At 40.7% G+C, this 15356-nt stretch overlaps 1 non-coding gene across 1 annotated transcript; it reads right to left on the minus strand.

The window, feature by feature from the left end:
• Positions 1 to 12736: 12736 nt before the first annotated feature.
• Positions 12737 to 12839, minus strand: LOC125643236 (U6 spliceosomal RNA). Its single transcript, XR_007358634.1, has one exon. It is a non-coding gene; the product is annotated as a U6 spliceosomal RNA (small nuclear RNA).
• Between the last annotated feature and the right edge of the window lie 2517 nt (positions 12840 to 15356).

The raw sequence follows: 15356 nt of genomic DNA on the forward strand, positions 1-15356 counted from the left end.
CTCATCAAAGTTTTGGGGGAGCTATGTGAGCCAACACATAAATTAGATGTTAATATATGGTTAAGGCAGCCACTAATGATACGGGTGACAGTGTTCAGCTCCAAATCAATGAGATGCTATGCCATCTTTTTCCCCACACTGCTGCACTGCATTCCTCTGAAGCGAACAGCAGTGCCAGAACTGAGGTTTGTAGAACATTTGCTTCGGCTTCCCAGGAGGTTCCTGCTAGCTTTTGGATCAAGGCTGTGTAGGAGATGATCTTTTTCTTTGTGTTCTACTTGGGACCATTAAGATAGACTACAGTCCAGTTTGACTCCTAAATAAGTGGCAACTAGCTAAAAAGGGAGTGAACAATCCTCAGCAGAGACTGTAAGCGGTAGATTGGTTATAATAGGTGAAGAGTTGGGCTGTTTTGAGGGAACTCTTGGTAAACCCAGGAGGGGGCGATAGTTGAGCTATTCTGGGGGTACTTAACTTCTGTTTTTAGGGTAACAAGTAGCGTCTAAGACGGTGGCCACAATCTTCCATCTGAATGATCACCTGGCCAATCTGTTCTCCTCAGGTACGGGTCTCCAGGATGTCTAAGGAATTTCTTAGAGGATACAGATACAGCCCTCTGATAAATGATTGACACAAGCAGTGTTCCAAAACAAAGCACCCTTTGTTGGTGCAAACACAAGTAACACAAATCCCTAACACAATAACAACCTAACAACACCCCTTACTGATGCTATAAAACACAAAACCCTCACAACAAGCTAGAGAGCACCCCAAACTCAATTGCCATAGAGTTTGAAGTGATGCTATGTGGCTGCGCCTTGCTTCAGATGGCCAGTCTTCCACAGGTTGCTGACAGCTGCTGGTAACAGTCTTTCAGTGTCTTTCATGTTAAGTCTCATCTTTGGATCCTTCTCTGGTTTCTGCTCCTCCTGTTCCAACTTCTACATGCACTCTAGCACTCTTACTCTCTGCACAGTCTCTACACTCCTTGCACCTTCTCTTCTGCTATCTGTATCTCTGACACGCTCTTTATATACTATGCTGAGAGGCTTGATTGACAGTTGTTTTGCTTACTTTTGCTAATATTTTCCTGTCAGAGTTCTGCAGAGCACCTACCACATCACAATATTGTTTTTAATGTACCCAACCTCATGATCAACAACTGCCTCACCTCTGCTTTTGCTGCCAATAAATATAATTAATAATAAATATAATAAATATAGTAATAAATCTCCTGTCAATTTCAGTGCTAAGTGACCTACAGCTTTCCTCTAATGGTGGAGTGACTCTTGCTCATTCAAAATAGAGGCTGGGGTACAAGATGGAGTCTGGGGACTTCAAAATGGAGTTTCTCTGGTATCACACGGACAAAGGTAAGTGGCCAGGGCATTCATGTCTTGGCAGAGTAACTCTTCAACATTGCGTAGAATGTTACCCCCATCAGTGGGATGGATGTCATCTGCATATACATACTAATTGGCTTAGGTGTTGGTAGTTTATAAGTATATATGTTGAAAAAGAGAGGAGCTAGAATGGATCATTGTGGGAGTCTGTAACAGAGATGCCTAAGCCAGCAGACTTTGTCTCCTGCTTGCAAGATGAAGCATCAATTCATTATGATGAACCGTACCCCATGGGCTTGCAGTCTGGAACAACTTGGCAGTCAGCCTTGTATGCCAGTCTTATATGAAGCTAACATATCCACCAGAATGGAAGCAACTTTCTTGCCCTTCTCAAAGGCATCTTCAATGTCTTGTATTAAGCAAATGACTTGATCCTCGGTACACCATCCTCATTTGAAGGCAGTTGTGGTTTGATAACCTCATTGATAGACATCAGAATCTGTCTCTCCATAAGGCTTGCATAGACACAAAGGAGAAGAATTGTTTGATAGCTCTTGGGATCTGCCACTAGTTTTTCTGGTTTCAGAATGGCTACATTTTTTTCCCTGCACCAGATTTTTGAGATGCAGTTATCCTGGAAACATGTAATGTACACACAGTAATGTGCTTCCAGATAATCCAGCACTATCTATAATAGAAAGATGCACTTTACTGTATACTTAGAACAAGTTGCATCACAATAGGTCAACTCACAGTCACATGCAATCAATGGAAGAACAGCGAGTAACCCATTCAATATTGTATTGGCTCATATGACTAGGGCAGCAACATCAGGCATTTTGTTGTCAAGGTACTCTCTGAATGACATTTAACAAAATAAGTAGCCATTTAAAATGACTATGAGATAACGCTGAGAAAAGTTGATACATTCCCTTTGAACGCTGGTCATTTTGATGAGATCTAATGCCCACCCTTAATATATAAATTATATTACAAAACACTACATTAAAAGAACATTAGGTTGAAAAGTCAGGCATTCGAAAGTTAGGAAAGGCCAAAATTAGGGTTGCCTAGACTGCTTCCTCTCAGGTCCTGCGTACCGTGCCAGAGTGATCCGCATCAGCAAGAAACAGCTATTGCAAGGAAAGTCCTGCTCAGCCCTTGCATTCCCAAGAGGGAGCATGCTCAGTGCAGATGGAATCTTCAGAGAATGGAACTGCTAATCTGCAACAAATCTCTATTGAGTATGTGCAAACAGATTTTTCAGAGGCTTATAACTCGTCCAAATTTGTGGGAATTTTCATGGGGACAGCAAAAGTCACAACCCTGGCACCATGTCAACTCCTCCCACCCACCACTAGCCAAATTACAAATCTTTGCTCCAAAGTATGGAGGTACTAGAAATTCTCAACAAAACAGTTGTAAGAAATTTTAACATGGGAAAAACAACATATTGCTGAACTAGTTTAGCTGAAATTTTAATAAAATAAAATAAAGTCAGCCTGATGCAGTCACCTGGCATGGAAAATTTCAACTGAAATGATTAAAGTTTGGCAACGTTATAAACAACTGAAAATAGGGTCTCATAATGGAAATTGTCAAGCAACTATAGGCATTGCTGGCTGTGCTGCCTATAGTAATAAAAATTTTCCACACTCAGATCGCATTTTCCACTTGAACCTCTCAAAACATTTTGTGAATGTTAATAAATTAATCTTCTCAGTGAGGTACGTTATTATTATTACAATATTATCTCCATTTTACAGCTTTGGAAACTGAGACACAGACAGGTTAGATTACCTGTCTAAGGTCACACAGCAAGTGAGTGGGGAATTGAATTTTCATCTCCTGACTTTCCATATCCCATTTTTTAGCTACTAAACCATGCTTCCTAAATGATCGCTTTCCACACCCAAACTTAGGGACACAATTTCTCAGTAAGAAGCTGTCAGCTCACTCAGATAGTTCTTTCCCTGCTGTCCCCAGCCCTGCAGCTTGTTTTGATTGAGGTTGATTTATTTATTTTTCTTTCCCAGACTTTAATTCAACTCCTGGCTACCGATGTTGCATTCTCTTACAATAGTATATAATTGTAATGTCTCCTTTACTGTATCTAAACAAGTCTGTGGTCTGAGTATTTTGCTTTGTAAATTATTCATTTAAGAAGATGGTTTCCTCCAAATGACTCAGTGTAGAGTAAAGCAAAGCAGGTTTAACATCGTCTATTTTGGTATGAGGGCCTTGATTAAATCTGTCAGCTTCCTCTTGCTTCAGCAGCAGAGAAGTTATCCAGGAGGCTGACGGACCAGATGATGGTTGCTGTAAAACAGATTGTGAATTCATGGCTCTAGGTTCATCATATACAAGATTCAGAATTCCTTTCTTTGTGTTTCATATGATTGCAGACTAACTGGGTTATAATCCCTGAATTCCAAAGAGATCACAGCTCTCAAAAGGTTTGTTAGAATTTCTAAATGATTCAGGCTTCAGTAGTAGAGTACTGTAAACCCCTCCATGGCTGGTGTGAGCAGGTTGATATGTTTTATACCACAACTGATTCAGATGAGTTTGCAATCCTTGACGTTTGAAAAGGTTTGGCTGCAAACACATCTGGTTTGCTGTATGTTTGAATCTCACTGCAAACCCACAGGCAAAGTTTGAGTTAACATTGGCTCACTGGGACCAGAAATTGGACTAGTGACCATATTGGAAAATATGATTGTAAGTGTTGATTAGAAGACAACACAGAGGCTTTTTCTTTTGTGAGAGGAGGGAGCAAATTAACTATAGATAATAAGTGACATACACACTTTATACATGGGGAAGAGGAGACACCACATTGGATGAGCATAATATAAATGCAGTAAGAAAGAGAAGGAGAAAGCAAGCATTGTGGGAGATTGTAGTAATAAGGACAGTAGGCAGATGGAGTGATAACCTGGGAGGCAGGTGCTGTCTGCTGGGGATCAGATTAGAGTGTGGTCTGTCTTTGGGGACCATTTTCCTACAGGAGATATCAATCAGATTGTCACTCAAAATCAGTGCTGCAAAGAGGTGAACCGTGGTCAGGAAGGATCATAGGAACTATAGGTAAGTGGGAGGATAAGTAAATATAGGAATATGTTATAAGGGTAGTGTGATTAGAACAGTGATCGTGGGGTGACAGAGCAACACTGTGGCCAAGGGAAGAAGCTTGTATGTGCACCTGCTGGGTAGCCAGAGCAGACAGCTGGAGCTGTAGGAAAGTTGGACCTGGTTGGCATAGGATGTAGTGGCATTAGCTGAACCAGGATTTTGAGTCAGAGAACTTTTCTCTTGCAAAGCTATACAAGTAATACATATAATTAGGCTAAATAATAATAATTTAATTTTCCACTAACTGATGGAATGAAGGCTAGTAACATACTGGCCTAGACTACTGCCCAAAGCTGAGTTGAAATGTTTATTTTCTCTGACTTTTCTGTCTGGACAAGCGACATAACCTTAACTGCAACCTAAGAAACAAAGTGATATAGTTTCTGCCTTCCCTTCTGATTGCTCACAGTAGACACCACTAGTCAGGGACACTGGGGAAATGCTGTGTAACTTGTCTCACTTCAGAACTGAGATGCACAATAGCCTCAAAGTGTCTGTGAGCTGGGATAGAGTAAAGAAACTCCTATCCCACTTTGATAGAGCGTTCACAGACTCAAGCAAATTTGTGTGAATCATTGCTAGTTTCTGAATGCAGGCTGGATTTGATCAAAGGTTTATTTGTATGTGTGTGTGTGTGTTAAGGTTCAAACTGAATGTGTTGCATAGCTCTGCTTTTAAGTAGGCAGTAGTTGGTGAGTTTAAGAAAGAAACCAGACAGCTCTCATCAAGTGAAGGAGATTACAGTGAGAATGGGCCCTCCTACTTTTAGGATGGGAGTTGAAGGATCTGGGCATGAATCACTGGAAATATTTTAGATACACAGTAGCTTTGTCCAGGATAATAACTCTTCTTGGGATTATAACTCTTCTTGTGGTTGGGGGTTGATTTTTAGAGGTTGTGAAGTGTAGTGCAGTCAGAAGGTTGACAAATCCGTGAAATGAGACTTTATTCAAGTGTGTAAACTGCAGACTTTGTCAGCTCCTTGCATCGTGTATGCTGACTTCATGTCTGCAAATTCAATTATTCAGGGAATCAGGGAAACATTTCATGGTATTATCCATATCAATACAAATCAATTCCAGGTCACACTTACTCTGTACCTATTAGACATGAAAATCAGTTGATAGTAAAACATAAAAGAATCAGTTCCATTAACCTAGTTGAGTAGGAAGAAGTTGATGTTTCCCAAGGCGTTTTCTACTGAGGACTTACAGTACTGGCTGGTAAATGAAGCTAAAACTGTATAATGAAAAAACTGCTTGTTAAGGGAACATTATTTCTGCAAAATGCTAGAATTAAGTTCTAGAAGGTACCTTAACTCAGGCACAGAGGACTTGCATGGTTAGACTTTATAATGTGCAACATCGCATGGTATATGTTTGAATGAGGAGAGTAGTTTTATATGATTTTCATTAATATTTTTTATTTAGCTGCTTGGTATTCACAGGCATGTGCTTAGTATTTTTCTGTGCCAGTCCTGTGGTATTATACATTGTTTGTATGAAAAATGAACAGCACTTCAGTATTGTATTTGCCCTTGGTTTGAACTGTTTTCATTTGTTTTATCATCACTACCTTTTAAACTTTAATATTTGCATATACGCGAGCAAACCTGGAGCAATGGCAGTGTCTTTTTTTTGTTAACAGTTTCTGGCATATCAACACTGCAGGGAGGGAGCTTGTTGTGAACTCTCTTTTATAGTAACTGGCTTTTAAATGCTTATCTGCTGTATACTAGTTTAGAGACACATGCAGTGCTTCACTTAGTATTTTCAGTGCTTGGCGTATTAAAGTTAGAGTCATAGAGTTTAGGGCCAGATCACCTAGCTTCACCTGCTATATATCACAGGCCACCAACACCAATCAGTACCCACACACTAAACTCAACAAACAAAATGAGACCAATGTATAACAGTCCACCGGAGACTAAACTATTATGTTCACAGGGAGCGAATAGGAGGGATTGGGGTGCACCAGTGCCCAAGGCCCCCACAATGGCAGGGTAATTATTAAGTGAGATATGCCCAGGTAATCCTCGCAAGTGACCCACACCCACACACTGCAGAAGAAGGGAAAAATCTCCCCCCAAGATCACTGCCAATCTGACTTGGAGGAAAATTCTTTTCTGAACTCACACATGGTGATCAAGTTGCATTTGTTCCTTCCTAGTTATGCAGTAGCTGACTGAATTTTTATATTGTCTTCCTGCTCCTCTCCTCTTTGCAATCAGAGGCCACTGTTATTTTGATGTTTGGATTCTATTCTTAATCCATTAATCTATTCTTATCTATTTAAATTATAATTTAGCTGTCTTGAAAGACTGTATGTGCATATTCTCCTTCTTGTTTATTTTTGGGGGTGGGGTAATACTTCCCCTTTTGTGCAATCTGTACATTTCAAAGTCAAAAATTCCTCTTTGGTATTTTTACTGCATATAAATTGTACTCCTCATTTCTATAGCTCCTAATCCCTGTGAATTCTCTAAATTTAGTAAATATCATGTTCACTTTTTGTCATGCTTAGCACTTTTCAAGATCTAGCAATTTTAATTGCTCAGAGCTGCATGCCACGTACAGGCAGGATCTGCCTCTTTCTCTGACCATGCACTCTCTCTAGGGGCAGATCTGCTTCTGCTTGCTACATCTTGAATCAGACAGTCTGACTACCAATGAACATCAACAAAATCTAGGGGAGGTAATAGGCTACCCTATTGCTGCCTCCTTAAATGGTGCACCTGGGAAAATGCCTCTTTTTTTTTTTTTTTAAACACAGGGATGTGGCAATAATTCATTTGGGCTATAATGCTGCAGAAAAGAAGTATTTTCTTGTGCTGCATTGGATGGCTGAATAACTAAATTCAAAGAACAAGCTCAGCAAATTCAGTTTGACTCAAAATAAAGTCTGGCCCAAGTACATTCTGCTCTTTAATACACCAAAATAACTGGTTTGGTGGATAGGGGAATGCAGTGGACATAATATACCTGGACTTCAGCAAGGCTTCTGACACAGTCCCACATGACATTCTGATAAGTAAGCTGGAGATATGCGGACTTAGAGGAACTACCATTCAGTGGATACATAATTAGTTAAACAACTGCAAACAAAGAGTAACTATTAATGAAATGATGTCAGATTGGAGGGAGGTCTCAAGTGGGGTAATAGTACTGCTTTTCTCAGCAGTGGTTAGGCCTCAGCTGGAGTAATGTGTCCAGTTTTGGTCACTACTGTATTGAAAGGATAGAGAGAGACTGGAAAGGAGCCATATGAGCAAAGGCTGAAGGAACTGGGAATGTTTAGTTTGGAAAAGAGGAGACCGAGGTGGGGACATGATAGCAGTCTTTCAATACTTTAAAGGCTGCCATAAAAAAGATGGAGAAAAGTTGTTCTCTCACAGAAGGCAGGACAAGAGGCAATGGGTTCAAATACAGTGTAGTAGATTTAATCTAAATCTCAGGAAAAACTTCCTAATCGTAAGAACAGTTTCCCCAGTTGTGAAAAGGAACGTCGGGGATAACCATTTCTCTCCACAACTCTACATTCCCTCTTCTAAGTACGGCACAGAGAACCCCAATAGCAGCTTACCTCAATCCCCATATCTGAGAAAGGAATGAATAAATCCAGCAAATACAGCAGGAGGCCAATGGCATCTCCTTCCTCTACCTAACAACTCTATCATGAGACAAGGGCAGGAAAATCCCCTAGCTTCCCATTCCTCCAACTTGAACCCAGGGTTGGAAAACCCAGCAGATCATTTCTCTTCTTCTGATCTCCTGTTGGACAGAGGTTGGGAAAACGCAGAGGCTAGGTGCTGCAGGATTCTACTAGTTATTAGTATGACTTTTGGGGGAGAGGGTGAGTCCCTTTACAGCCCACCTTGCCTGCCTCTCTGTCTCTCACTCTCACTCTAGTCTTCTACTACACCTAATCACAGGAGGTAAATATACTGATAAGCTGGATGTTTCTACTAAAATGGGCAGCAGTGAAATAGTTAACACTGGGTTTTAAATTGTAATCACTGAGTTTCAGCACTAATACCAGGTGAGATTAACGGAAAAGTTTATACCTCTTATATTGTGTTTTTAGGGACTCAGTAGGCAGCAGCAGTGGCTCATATTTGAAGCTCATATTTGATTAGAAGAGCCAGGAACTTAGGCCAAAAATTTCAAATGTCTGAAGTTAGGCAGTTAAATCCCCTACCTGGGGACCTAAGCAAGTGGCTGGATTTTTAGAGCTGTAGGTCAGGCCCCTTAGGCCTGCACCTTGAAAGTCAATGGGAGCTTTGCCATGGACTTCAAAGAAGGTAGGATCAAGCCCTTATTTAGATGCCTCACTATGGATTTGGTTGTCTATTTTTAGGCACTCAAGTATGCATATTTTGGCCTTTAAGGGTTTTTAAGAGACTCTGCAGAAACTAATGTGGGCTATTCAGAATGGCCATTCTTTTCCTCTCCCCAGATCTATTGCTGGAAGTGATGTAAGAAGCATGATTTGGACTTGATTACATGAGAATTCTCACTGTGGTCTAACAGCCAGGAGACCCAAAGGGACAGGGATTTCCATTCTCTTTTTTTTCCATTTTAGTACAGGATTTATGCTGTGCAACATTCTCTTGAATGGCTGCACTTATGTGAAAGCATCCAAGTAGCAGCTGATGCAGGCAACATCAGAAACATGTATGACGGGATCAAGAAAGTCTTGGGTCCAACTTCAAAGAAGACAGTCCCATTGAAATCAGCAACAGGGGAAACAATCAACGACTGCATCAAGAAGATGGATTGCTGGGTAGAACTCTACTCTGAGTTTTATTCTCATGAAAATATTGTTACGGATGCAGCCATCAATGCCATCAAAAGCCTGCCTGTTATGAACCAACTCGATGATGAACCAACTGTCGAGGAGCTTAGTCTTGCCATAGATGGCCTCCCCAATGGAAAGACCCTTGGAAAAGACTGCATACTGTCTGAGGTCATAAAATGCAGAAAACCTATTCTACTGCAACATCTTCATGAGTTGCTCTGCTTGTGCTGGAAATGAGAGACACCAGCATCATCACTCTCTATAAAAACAAGGGTGACGAGCGACTGTAACAACTATCATGGCATTTCCCTTCTTAATATTATGGGAAAAGCCTTTGCCCGAGTTGTCCTGAACAGACTTCAGACCCTTGCAGACAGAATCTATCCTGAATCACAGTGCAGCCCCCCCACCAAGCTCTTAAGCATGATTCGATTCTTCCATGAAAACATGTACAGCACAGACCAATTGGACAGCTCAGTTTTTGAGGCTTTTCAGATTCGTAGCGGCGTTAAGCTAGGTTGTGTACTTGCCCCAACTCTGTTTGGGATCTTCTTCTCTCTGCTACTGAAACAAGTTTTTGGTTCCTCACCTGAAGGAATCTACTTGCACACAAGATCTGATGGAAAGCTGTTCAATCTTGCAAGACTCAGATCTAAAACCAAGACTTGGGAGGCCCTTATTCAACGCCCCCTCTTCGCTGACAATGCAGCAGTGACAACCCACACAGAAACCTGCCAAGACTTTGGGCTTACTATAAGCCTAAAAAAAGACTAAAATAATGTGCCAAGGAGTTGAGGAAGCACGCTCCATCAAGATCAACAAGCTTGAAGTGTTGAACAAGTTCACATACCTGGGGTCCACTATCGCAGTCCACCTTTCCCTTGAAACAACTCAGCATCTGCATTGGAAAAGCCACCACAACAATGTCTAGACTGAACAAGAGGGTCTGGCAAAACAACAAACTGACAGAACACACAAAGATCTGTGTATATCATGCATGTGTTATAAGCACACTTTTGTATGGAAGCGAGACATGGACACTATACTCTCATCAGGAAAAGAGGCTCAACAGCTTTCATATGTGTTGCCTTCGTTGAATCTTTCGAATCTCCTGGAGGGACAGTCACCAACACTGAGGTGCTCGAACGGGCCAGCATACCCAGCAAGCAAACACTGCTGAAACATAGATGCCTCCACTGGCTTGGGTATGTGTGCTGAACGAATGATGGGCACATCCCAAAGGACATCCTCTACAGCGAACTGGTATCTGGAAAAAGACCCAAAGGACATCCAAAATTGCGTTTCAAGGATGTGTGCAAGCGAGACCTCAAAGAAATGAATATGGATGTGGACAAATGGGAAGAACACACTCAAGACCGAAGCCTTTGGAAACAAGAGCTTAACAAAGGTCTCTGGAGTTCTGAGAGGAAGCTGTCCAGCTTGGCAGAGGAGAAAAGAGCTCGGAGAAGGCAGAGCCTAAAGGGTCGAAACATCACCTTTAAATGTGGCAGATGCAGCAGAGATTGCCTCATTTGAGTGGGTCTCCTCAGCCACGTTCGTGGCTGCCATAAAACTAACTGAGTAAATTCTTTACCTCTCGGGGGCACATATCCATGGACTGAAGGATGCCTACTATTTATGCTGTGCAAGCCTTGTATTTTGTCATCTGGGATAAAAAGACCCAAAAGGGACACTTAATTGGAGCAAAATCCATTATTTATCTCATTGTGCACGGATGTAGAGCTGCCTAATCTGTGACATGGAAATAGAACTCATTCTTCTTTCAGGCTATTTGCTTACATCATTGGGAAATGAGACTACAATATAGGTTTTAAACACAATGTGAAGGATGTGGGTTGAAATTCTATAGTTGCATTGATTTGTTGCTGCAGTGGATGAAGTGCAGTGGTTTGTTATTTTGTAGGGTTGTGCAATATTTGTCCAGTGCTCTAGATGTTACTTTGAAACAATTTATATATTTTTTTCTTCCTATGTTTAGGCCAGATTCTCCTAGGGTGACCAGATAGCAAATGTGAAAAGTCGGGATGGGGTGGGGGAGAGGGGGTAATAGGAGCCTATATAAGAACAAGACCCTAAAATCAGGACTGTCCCTATAAAATCGGGATATCAGGTCACCCTAGATTCTGCCCTTATTGCTCATATCAAGCAGTGCCATACTTCCTGAGTAACACCATTGATTGCAATGGTACTCAACAGGAGTAAGAATGGCACAATGTAGCCCTTAGTATTTAGCAGATATATAATTGTACAATCCATCCATGGCTCATTGTATTATAACAATGAGAACTGTACCCAGTATTCTTAAACTCTGTATAAGGCTATGTCTACACTTATTGCAGCATGTACAATACATACACTGCATGCCCTCCAGCAGGAGTATATATAGAATATATACAGTGAGGCACTGCTTATGCCAATAGAGTAATGAGACGACAGACCCTTAGGGTCCTACACAATCCTCTGCATGTAGAGAAAGGCTCTGGCAGGGGAGAGGCAGCAAAGCATTGATAAGTATTCTCTGAGTATGGTCTTTCAGACTTTGACAATCTGCCCCGCTTTGCAGCAGTCAGTAAGAAAAATCTGTCTTTTTTCCTCTCTTCTCAATTTCTGTCATATTTTTCTCCTTTTCTTTTAAAGATTAATATCCAGAGCATATTATACACATGAATTTACTGCAGTTATGCATCTATAATACTGAACTAGTACACTATCCCTTATAATGGGTCTAAGCCTGATCCTTAGTCTGTGATCAACTTTTTTTGAATTACCAAAATCATAACTCACACTCTGTTGTGTTTATTTTTGTTTCCATTGAGATCCATGTTAGCTTATCCTGATATATGTAGCAGGATAATCTATCACTTTTTCTATCTTTGTTAGAAGCCATTCCGTAAACTTTACAAAGTAGGACAATTAAATTTGTACTGTAGATTCCAAGGTGTTTTTAACAAAGGTTGGAAAGATAGTTTGTGAATACAAGTGGCTAATAATTTGATTACACCAGAATAATTTAGGAGTAATTCTACTAATGTGAATGATTTACTTCAGATTTATTTTAATAGAATCATAAGGTTAGAAGGGACTGCAAGAGTCGTCTAGTCTAACCCCCTGCCAAGATACAGGATTTGTTGTGTCTAAACTACCCGAGACAGATGGCTATCCAGCTTCCTTTTGTAAACCTTCAGCAAAAGAGCTTCCACAACCTCCATCAGAAGTCTGTTCCATGGCATGGGCTCTGAGGGTGGCAGCACACTTCCAAGTCCTATCTCTTTTCTCCACTTCCTATGTGGACACCCAACTGAAGTGAGAATTGGGGATGGCTGAACCCTGTGGAGTTTGAGATTTGGCAAACTGCTTGAAGTACTCTTTTGGGTTAACAGAGTTCACAAAACTTGCTCTAGTGTATGAACCTTTTATTTCTGTAATTTAAATCCTTTAAAAAATAAAAGGAATGCTTTGCAAATATTCATGTCAGGCTTGTGCAGAGGCCATGCTAATTGTCTCCTCATTGTTCCAGCATCTTCTATGGTGCCAATCAAGCAGGGTTATTTCCTAAGGGTGATTCAATTAAAAAAGTTATTCTGACTGAAAGAGAGCCCGTGCAATTTATGAAAGCAAGACAGAATCCCTCCCTCCACTCCCACATAAAGATACGAAATGACAAATGGATACTCACTGTTGTACATTGTTCATTTTGTAATTAGAATTTTTTCACTCCCAACCCCCAGACTTTCAGGGGAGTTCAACCTTACTCTTGTGTTTTCAGTCTGCCCACTCTTAGCACCAATATTCACTTTGTTTTCATATTGGCTATGTCCTCTCTCACCCTCTCTTCTTCCCTTTTTGATAGCATCTCCTAATTATGAAGTGAACCAAATATTGTTCAAGGTTAAATCAAACCCTTGAACTCACAATGTTTAAATAGGTTTGTAATTAGCCCACCCACCCCTACTGAGAAAAGGACAGCCTTGGAATTTGCCTGGATTTTCAGGGGGATTTAGTAGTCTACTTACAAGCCTCTTAAATGCCCCTCAGCTCAGCTGACAATAAGGCATTCCAAAGACACCACACACTGAGACCAGAGAGGATTTTGAATGAAGCTACCTTAGCCTACACACAAAAGCCTAAAGGAATAAGGAAAAAAGTTATCTTTTTAGAAAAATAGTTTAAGAAAATAAGTGAGAGAGTTTTAAAGTTTTTTACATCTAAAATGGAAAATAGCATCTTAAAACTTTGTAAAAGTGATAGGGGACTTTCAAAAATCAGCTGGGCAAAACTTGGCCGGTTTGGTTCCAAATGGTATGATTTTTCTGTTAGTATTCAAATTGGCATATGAATAAAAATGTGCATGTTAAAGTGTATGCCTGCCGGACACTGCACCTCACACTATCAGTCCACTAAAACACAGTGTTTGTGAAGAAGGAATTTCACAAATTCTCTTTTCTCTGGTGATGCTTTGAAATGGGTCTCAGTGTTTGTCCAACTCAGGAAGAGACTTGCTCCCAAAACCTTCACCCTCTTAAAATCCTCAGATGCAAGGTGTCTGTTAAGCATCAAGTTTTACTGCTGTGCTCACATTATGAAAGTAAGAACATATGAATCACCATACTGGGTCAGAACAATGGTCCATCTAATCCAGTTTCTTGTCTGCTGACCGTGGCCAGTTCCAGATGCTTCAGAGGGAATGAACAGAACAGGGGCAACTATTGAATGATCCATCTTCAGTTGTCCATTCCCAACTTCTGGCAGGTGGAGGTTTAATGCACACCTGGAACATGGGGTTGTGTCCCTGACCACTCAGCTACTAGCAATTGATGGAACTATGTTCCATGAATTTGCCTAATTCTTTTTTTGAATCAAGTTGTACTTTTGACCTTCACAATATCCCCAGGCAACAAGTTCCTGCCCTTATTTGTCTCTCTTTTCTAAGATGAATAGTCCCAGTCTTTTTAACGTCTCCTTGCATGCTCCACGCCTGAAACAGTTTTGTTGCCCTTCTCTGTAGCTTTTCCAATTCTAATATATTTTTGGGGAGATGGGACTACCAGAACTGCACACAGTATTCAAGGTGTGGGTGCAACATGCATTTATATAGTGGCACTGAGATATTTTCTGTCTTCTTATATATCCTTTTCTAAGGTTCCTAACATTCTGTTAGCATTTTTGACTTCTGCTGCACATTGAGTGGATGTTTTCAGAGAAATATCAACAGTCACTCCAAGATCTCATTCTTGAGTGGTAACAGCTAATTTGGACCCCAGCATTTGTATGTATAGTTAGGATTATGTTTTCCAGTGTGCATTACTCTCCATTAATACCATTAAAAAGTAATTAGCCCAGTCACATTCTTCCTGACTACCAGGGCAGACCTCCACTGTAGCTTTCCTGGCCAGGAAGAGAGTGCAATCCAAGTTCTTTAACTGGGATCTAAGTGAGTAGCCCACTTTTCAGTGCGGTTAGTTGAAAATAGCAGTGTACGTGTGTTGGAATAAAGAGATAGAAGTAGAGCAAACGGTTGTTTTTGAGGCAACATGTCATTGCTTTTTCTTCCAGTTTGGGCCTGGACCAAACTGCAAATGGGCTGTTCCTCTTTCACTTCCAGTCAATGCCCTGTTAAAAGACCAAAGTCACAGAAATAAGAGGTGGAGAATTTATACATCAAAGAAACTGTATCAGAGTGTGACTTAGGTTTGGACTGTCCAAATCTATGTTCCGATTATATATGGGCTTGAGCTGTAAAATTCGGATCCAGATCCAAACCCAAATTTTCCCAAAGTCCAATGGGGAGTGGGATCCAGGGTTCTGATTTGGGCCTCTCTCTAGTTTTATTGTCCAGCCAGACTTTCTTGCTGACGTAAGATCTCTCCATTTGTTCCCACTGAATTCACAACTCAGACCTCATAAATGAAATGAAATGAAACGGATGTAAATGAATGAGAAATCATTAAGCTTTGCTTCAACTACTAGCAGTGCTTCAATCCATCATGTGTCTGAGTCATCTAAGATGGCTTTGCATCCAAAAAGAGTGTATTTAAGAACTAATAACTCATCTGTTACAGT

The sequence above is a fragment of the Caretta caretta genome, chromosome 9, assembly GCF_965140235.1.
Source record: "Caretta caretta isolate rCarCar2 chromosome 9, rCarCar1.hap1, whole genome shotgun sequence".
Taxonomy (NCBI): domain Eukaryota; kingdom Metazoa; phylum Chordata; order Testudines; family Cheloniidae; genus Caretta; species Caretta caretta.